Genomic DNA, 7500 nt, shown 5'->3' on the forward strand with positions numbered 1-7500 from the left:
GCCCCCGAGCCAGGGCCGCCCCGCCCCGACCCCTCGGGGACCCCCGCCCCGCCCCCACCCCGTTGGGACCCCCGCCCCGCCCCCAGACCCGCCCCCGAGCCAGGGCCGCCCCGCCCCGCCCCCCGCCCCTGAGCCAGGGCCGCCCCGCCCCCCACCCCTCTGGGACCCCCGAGCCAGGGCCGCCCCGCCCCCACCCCTCTGGGACCCCCGAGCCAGGGCCGCCCCGCCCCCAGCCCCGCCCCCGGGGCAGGGCCGCCCCGCCCCCACCCCTCTGGGACCCCGCCCCGCCCCCAGCCCCGCCCCCGGGCAGCGGAGACCGGAAGAGTCAGCGGGGTGGGGGAGGGGCGGGGGTGGGGGGATGGGAAAGAGGGGAACCGGCTTCTGGGATCCCAGAGAAGCCGACCAGCGTCCTAGAGGACGTTTGCAGGTCGTGGCCGGCCGGCGCCCATTCTACAGGCAAAGACACTGAGGCCGCCGGGACCGCAGAGTCGCCTCCACCGGTGCTGAGTCGGGCTGCGTGTGCTGAGTTAATTCGGGGTGCGGGGGTGTCCTCGACCCTTTTAGAAGCCCCGTTTCATGCGGCGTCACCTGGTGGACACCAGACTTAAAAGAGCCCCCGGTGCCTGCAGTGTGGACGAATGACCCAGAAGGGCACGGGTGGCCCCCTGCAGTGTGGACGAACGACCCAGAAGGGCACGGGTAGCCGCCTCCAGTGTGGACGAATGACCCAGAAGGGCACGGGTGGCCCCCTGCAGTGTGGACGAACGACCCAGAAGGGCACGGGTGGCCCCCTGCAGTGTGGACGAACGACCCAGAAGGGCACGGGTAGCCGCCTCCAGTGTGGACGAATGACCCAGAAGGGCACGGGTGGCCCCCTGCAGTGTGGACGAACGACCCACAAGGGCACGGGTGGCCCCCTGCAGTGTGGACGAATGACCCAGAAGGGCACGGGTGGCCCCCTGCAGTGTGGACGAACGACCCAGAAGGGCACGGATAGCCCCCTGCAGTGTGGACGAACGACCCAGAAGGGCACGGGTGGCTCCCTGCAGTGTGGACGAACGACCCAGAAGGGCACGGGTGGCTCCCTGCAGTGTGGACGAACGACCCACAAGGGCACGGGTGGCCCCCTGCAGTGTGGACGAACGACCCACAAGGGCACGGGTGGCCCCCTGCAGTGTGGACGAACGACCCAGAAGGGCACGGGTGGCTCCCTGCAGTGTGGACGAACGACCCAGAAGGGCACGGGTGGCTCACTGCAGTGTGGACGAACGACCCAGAAGGGCACGGGTGGCCCCCTGCAGTGTGGACGAACGACCCAGAAGGGCACGGGTGGCCCCCTGCAGTGTGGACGAACGACCCAGAAGGGCACGGGTGGCCCCCTGCAGTGTGGACGAACGACCCAGAAGGGCACGGGTGGCCCCCTGCAGTGTGGACGAACGACCCAGAAGGGCACGGGTGGCCCCCTGCAGTGTGGACGAACGACCCAGAAGGGCACGGGTGGCCCCCTGCAGTGTGGACGAACGACCCAGAAGGGCACGGGTGGCCCCCTGCAGTGTGGACGAACGACCCAGAAGGGCACGGGTGGCCCCCTGCAGTGTGGACGAACGACCCAGAAGGGCACGGGTGGCTCCCTGCAGTGTGGACGAACGACCCAGAAGGGCACGGGTGGCCCCCTGCAGTGTGGACGAACGACCCAGAAGGGCACGGGTGGCTCCCTGCAGTGTGGACGAACGACCCAGAAGGGCACGGGTGGCTCCCTGCAGTGTGGACGAACGACCCAGAAGGGCACGGGTGGCTCCCTGCAGTGTGGACGAACGACCCAGAAGGGCACGGGTGGCCCCCTGCAGTGTGGACGAACGACCCAGAAGGGCACGGGTGGCCCCCTGCAGTGTGGACGAATGACCCAGAAGGGCACGGGTGGCCCCCTGCAGTGTGGACGAATGACCCAGAAGGGCACGGGTGGCCCCCTGCAGTGTGGACGAACGACCCAGAAGGGCACGGGTGGCTCCCTGCAGTGTGGACGAACGACCCAGAAGGGCACGGGTGGCTCCCTGCAGTGTGGACGAACGACCCAGAAGGGCACGGGTGGCTCCCTGCAGTGTGGACGAACGACCCAGAAGGGCACGGGTGGCTCCCTGCAGTGTGGACGAACGACCCAGAAGGGCACGGGTGGCCCCCTGCAGTGTGGACGAACGACCCAGAAGGGCACGGGTGGCCCCCTGCAGTGTGGACGAACGACCCAGAAGGGCACGGGTGGCCCCCTGCAGTGTGGACGAATGACCCAGAAGGGCACGGGTGGCTCCCTGCAGTGTGGACGAACGACCCAGAAGGGCACGGGTGGCCCCTCCAGTGTGGGCTGGCGTCAGATGCGATGGTGCCCTACTCACCCCACCCCCACCTCCCAGAATCCTCTTGGAGACTCCACGCGGGCGCAGGGGGTGGGTGGGGGGGTGGCTCCAGCAGGTGGGTGCCCGCCGCCCACGTGGGAGACCCCCCCCCGCACGCACGGAGAGCGCCAGGCTGCCCCGCCCCCTCTGCGCCAGGCTGCCCCGCCCCCTCTGCGCCAGGCCGCCCCGCCCCCTCCTGCGCCAGGCCGCCCCGCCCCCTCCTGTGTCAGGCCGCCCCGCCCCCTCTGCGCCAGGCCGCCCCGCCCCCTCCTGCGCCAGGCCGCCCCGCCCCCTCAGCGCCAGGCTGCCCCGCCCCCTCCTGCGCCAGGCCGCCCCGCCCCCTCCTGTGCCAGGCTGCCCCGCCCCCTCTGCGCCAGGCTGCCCCGCCCCTCTGCGCCAGGCTGCCCCGCCCCCTCAGCGCCAGGCCGCCCCGCCCCCTCAGCGCCAGGCAGCCCCGCCCCTCTGCGCCAGGCCGCCCCGCCCCCCTCTGCGCCAGGCCGCCCCGCCCCCTCCTGCGCCAGGCTGCCCCGCCCCCTCCTGCGCCAGGCTGCCCCGCCCCCTCCTGCGCCAGGCTGCCCCGCCCCCTCCTGTGCCAGGCTGCCCCGCCCCCTCAGCGCCAGGCCGCCCCGCCCCCTCAGCGCCAGGCAGCCCCGCCCCTCTGCGCCAGGCCGCCCCGCCCCCCTCTGCGCCAGGCCGCCCCGCCCCCTCCTGCGCCAGGCTGCCCCGCCCCCTCCTGCGCCAGGCTGCCCCGCCCCCTCCTGTGCCAGGCTGCCCCGCCCCCTCCTGTGCCAGGCTGCCCCGCCCCCTCTGCGCCAGGCCGCCCCGCCCCCTCTGCGCCAGGCTGCCCCGCCCCCTCTGCGCCAGGCTGCCCCGCCCCCCTCTGCGCCAGGCCGCCCCGCCCCTTCTGCGCCAGGCTGCCCCGCCCCCTCTGCGCCAGGCTGCCCCGCCCCCTCTGCGCCAGGCCGCCCCGCCCCCTCAGCGCCAGGCTGCCCCGCCCCCTCTGCGCCAGGCTGCCCCGCCCCCCTCTGCGCCAGGCCGCCCCGCCCCTTCTGCACCAGGCTGCCCCGCCCCCTCTGCGCCAGGCTGCCCCGCCCCCTCTGCGCCAGGCCGCCCCGCCCCCTCTGCGCCAGGCTGCCCCGCCCCCTCAGCGCCAGGCCGCCCCGCCCCCTCTGTGGGTTACTGGGAAATCTCGCCTTTCAAATATACAGAAAATGGCAACATTGTTGCAAGCAGAGCGGGCCAGCCGGATCCAGGTGGGGCCGTCTCTCTCTCTCTCTCTCTCTCCCGGCGGCCTCGCCACGCCCCTGCGCGGGCCCTCCAGCCCCTCCCCTGCCCGGGACAGCCACAATGAGCCCTTGTTGCTGGACACACGCTGTCCCTGGCACCCGGCCCCGGCGGCCCCACGCGGTCTCCCTGCAGAGGCGGAGGCGGGACCCCGTGACGGGCAGCGGCAGAAGCGAGTCGCACTCCAACACCCCCCCAGCGAGTGTAGACGGCCCCAGTTCTGGGGGGGCGGGGCAGAGGGGACCAGCAGGCCCCCGGGGGCCGCAGCGTCTGTCTCTGAGCTACTTGGCTGCACTTCAAGGCCACTCCCCCCCCCTTTTTTTTTTAATTTATTTTATTTTTTTTTCTTTTTAGTTTTTTTTTTAAATTTTTTACTTCCCTTCCTCTGCTTTTTTTTTCTTTTTTTTCTTGTTTTTAGTTTTTTACTTCCCTTCCTCTGCTTTCTTTTTTTTTTCTTTTTTTTTCTTTTTTTTTATTTTTTTACTTACCTTCCTCTGCTTTCTTTTATTTTCTTTTTTCTTTTTTTTTTTCTTTTTATTTTTTTATTATTATTATTTTTTGACAGGCAGAGTGGACAGTGAGAGAGAGAGACAGAGAGAAAGGTCTTCCTTTGCCGTTGGTTCACCCTCCAAGATGGCCGCTACGGCGGGAGCTGTGCCAATCCGATGGCGGGGGCTGTGCCAATCCGATGGCGGGGGCTGTGCCAATCCGAAGGCAGGAGCCAGGTGCTTCTCCCGGTCCCCCATGGGGTGCAGGGTCCATCCTCCACTGCCCTCCCGGGCCACAGCAGAGAGCTGGCCTGGAAGAGGGGCAAAAAAAAAAAAAAAAAAAGACACAAATTCTGTGACTGGCCCAACTCCAGGGGTCGGCGCGGTGGCGTAGCAGGTACAGCCGTCACCCGGGATGCCGGCATCCCCCTAGCAGCGCCGGTTCCAGACCCGGCGGCCCCACTGCCGACCCAGCTCCCTGCTAAAGCCCTGGGAGAGCAGCAGAGGACGGCCCGAGTGCTGGGCCCTGACCCGCGTGGGAGACCGCTGCGTGGCCACCCCGAGTCTGCCCCGACCGTCTCCTGCCTCCCTGCCTGCGCCCCGGGTGCTCGCGGCAACATCTGGAGGTCACCACAGAGAGCGAGGGTGCTACCGGCGTCTAGAGTGCGGGCACCAGGGACACCCACCAAACCCTGCCCGCCGCCCAGGACACCTACCCCTCCCCCTCCCCCTCCCCTAACCCTCCCCCTCCCCTCACCCTCACCCTCACCCTCACCCTCACCCTCACCCTAAACCCTGACCCTGACCCTGACCCTGACCCTAACCTTGACCCTGACCCTGACCCTAACCTAACCCTCACCCTCACCCTCACCCTCACCCTCACCCTCACCCTCACCCTAACCCTAACCCTAACCCCTCACCCTCACCCTCACCCTCACCCTCACCTCTCCTCCTCACCCTGCGGCGGCCTCCGGCAGTGCAGCTGCGGTCGCTGTGGACACCCGTCGGTCTACCCGGGTCACTGTGGACACCCGTCGGTCTGCCCGGGTCGCTGTGGACACCCGTCGGTCTACCCGGGTCACTGTGGACACCCGTCGGTCTGCCCGGGTCGCTGTGGACACCCGCGGTCTGCCCGGGTCGCTGTGGACACCCGCGGTCTCCCGGGTCGCTGTGGACACCCGCGGTCTGCCCGGGTCGCTGTGGACACCCGCGGTCTCCCGGGTCGCTGTGGACACCCGCGGTCTGCCTGGGTCGCTGTGGACACCCGCGGTCTCCCCGGTCGCTGTGGACGCCCGCGGTCTCCCGGGTCGCTGTGGACGCCCGCGGTCTCCCCGGGTCACTGTGGACACCCGCGGTCTCCCCGCCAAGAATGCGCCGAGAGAGAACAAGGTCCAGCTGGCGTCAGTGGAAGTCTGATGTTTGCTGACTGCAGGAGTGACCAGCCGCGAGTGCGTCTTCTTACGTTCTCCGAGACGACTGAGAAGAGAAGCAGCCCGAAGCCGGTTGTCCGGAAGCCAGCCCGCCCGGCCCCCCGAGAGCCGACCGGGAAGCGTGTCCCGCTCCCAGACTCGGCTCAGACGGGGGCCTCCCACGGCCGCCTCCTGGCACTGCGGGCACTTGCCAGCTTGCCCGTCTCGGCCCTGTGCCTGACGCCACGTGCCCTGCGGGTCTCCTGACGGGCACCGACTGGCTGCCACCGAGGGGTGACGGAGGAACGAGAGACACTCCGGGAGGCGCCAGCACGTGCCGGAGACCACAAAAGCCGGCGGGGCTGGACCGTGTGCCCTTCGTGAAGAAACACGGCTCGCTCTCCCGGCGCTCAGCGTCGGCTGCCATGACAGGCTTCCCTGGCTGCTCCTCCACCGGCAGCGCCAACAGCCCACACGGGCGCCGGTTCTAGTCCCGGCGGCCCCTCTTGCAGGCCCGGGAGTGCAGTGGGGGATGCCTGGGCCCTGCACCCCATGGGAGACCAGGAGAAGCACCTGGCTCCTGCCATCGGATTGGCACAGCCCCCGCCATCGGATTGGCACAGCCCCCGCCATCGGATTGGCACGGCCCCCGCCATCGGATTGGCACAGCCCCCGCCATCGGATTGGCACAGCCCCCGCCATCAGATTGGCACAGCCCCCGCCATGGCGGCCATCTTGGAAGGCAAACCAACGGCAAAGGAAGACCTTTCTCTCTCTCTCTGTCTCTCTCTCTCCCTGTCCACTCTGCCTGTCAACTAAAAAAAAAAAAAATTCATAGAAAATGGAATTTTGGTGCAAAACAAAGATCGAAGTCCACGTGTGGTTTTTTCACAATCCTTTTTCCGTAAATTTTTTTTGAAGGCCCCTTGAACTCAAACAGGTCTAGAAGGTCACAGTACGCACACGGCAGGTCCGCGTTCCCAGCCTCGCGGCCAGACCTGGGAGGTGCCCCGCACGAGGAGCGCTAAGACGGCGTCACGCGTCGGGGAGGGAAGCGGGCGGGCGCCGGGGCAGGGGGAGGGGCGAGGCGCCGGGGCACGTGACCCGAGAAACCTTGAAGCTTTTTTTTTATTTTATTTTTTGACAGGCAGAGCGGACGGGAAGACTGTGACACTCAAGGCCTCCACCCATCTGGTCCCGCCTCCACCCATCTGGTCCCGCCTCCACCCGGCCGGCCCCGCCTCCACCCGCCTGGTCCCGCCTCCACCCGCCTGGTCCCGCCTCCACCCGGCCGGCCCCGCCTCCACCCGGCCGGTCCCGCCTCCACGCGGCCGGCCCCGCCTCCACCCATCTGGTCCCGCCTCCACCCGCCTGGTCCCGCCTCCACGCGGCTGGTCCCGCCTCCACCCGCCTGGTCCCGCCTCCAGCCGGCCGGTCCCGCCTCCACCCGCCTGGTCCCGCCTCCACCCGGCAGGTCCCTCCTCCACCCGCCTGGTCCCGCCTCCACCCGGCCGGCCCCGCCTCCACCCGCCTGGTCCCGCCTCCACCCGCCTGGCCCCGCCTCCACCCGGCTGGTCCAGCCTCCACGCGGCTGGTCCCGCCTCCACCCGCCTGGTCCCGCCTCCAGCCGGCCGGTCCCGCCTCCACCCGCCTGGTCCCGCCTCCACCCGCCTGGTCCCGCCTCCACCCGCCTGGTCCCGCCTCCACCCGCCTGGCCCCGCCTCCACCCGCCTGGTCCCGCCTCAACCCGCCTGGCCCCGCCTCCACCCGGCCGGCCCCGCCTCCACCCGCCTGGTCCCGCCTCCGACTCGTGCAAACTCGGTTTGGGGTGGGGCCCGGGCATCAGAATCCTGAATTCTGGAACCTCGTGGGCGTCTGGCCGCGCCCTTCGCCGCCGTGTGACAAGCACACGGACAGCGGGCCAGCCACGAC

The 7500-nt window shown here is 69.7% G+C and overlaps 1 long non-coding RNA gene across 2 annotated transcripts in view; it reads right to left on the bottom strand.

The window, feature by feature from the left end:
• Window positions 1-4138: 4138 nt before the first annotated feature.
• LOC138847714 (uncharacterized) overlaps window positions 4139-7500 on the bottom strand; it is a 3611-nt gene continuing 249 nt past the window's right edge. The window contains exons 2-3 of one of the 2 annotated variants that reach the window (XR_011385655.1): window positions 5104-5635; window positions 4139-4470 (exon numbers count right to left, since the gene is read on the bottom strand). This is a non-coding gene — a long non-coding RNA (uncharacterized lncRNA). The remainder of the gene's footprint in view (window positions 4471-5103; window positions 5636-7500) is intronic. The other variant, XR_011385656.1, reaches the window with a different exon arrangement.

The sequence above is a fragment of the Oryctolagus cuniculus genome, chromosome X, assembly GCF_964237555.1.
Source record: "Oryctolagus cuniculus chromosome X, mOryCun1.1, whole genome shotgun sequence".
In the NCBI taxonomy this organism is placed as follows: domain Eukaryota; kingdom Metazoa; phylum Chordata; class Mammalia; order Lagomorpha; family Leporidae; genus Oryctolagus; species Oryctolagus cuniculus.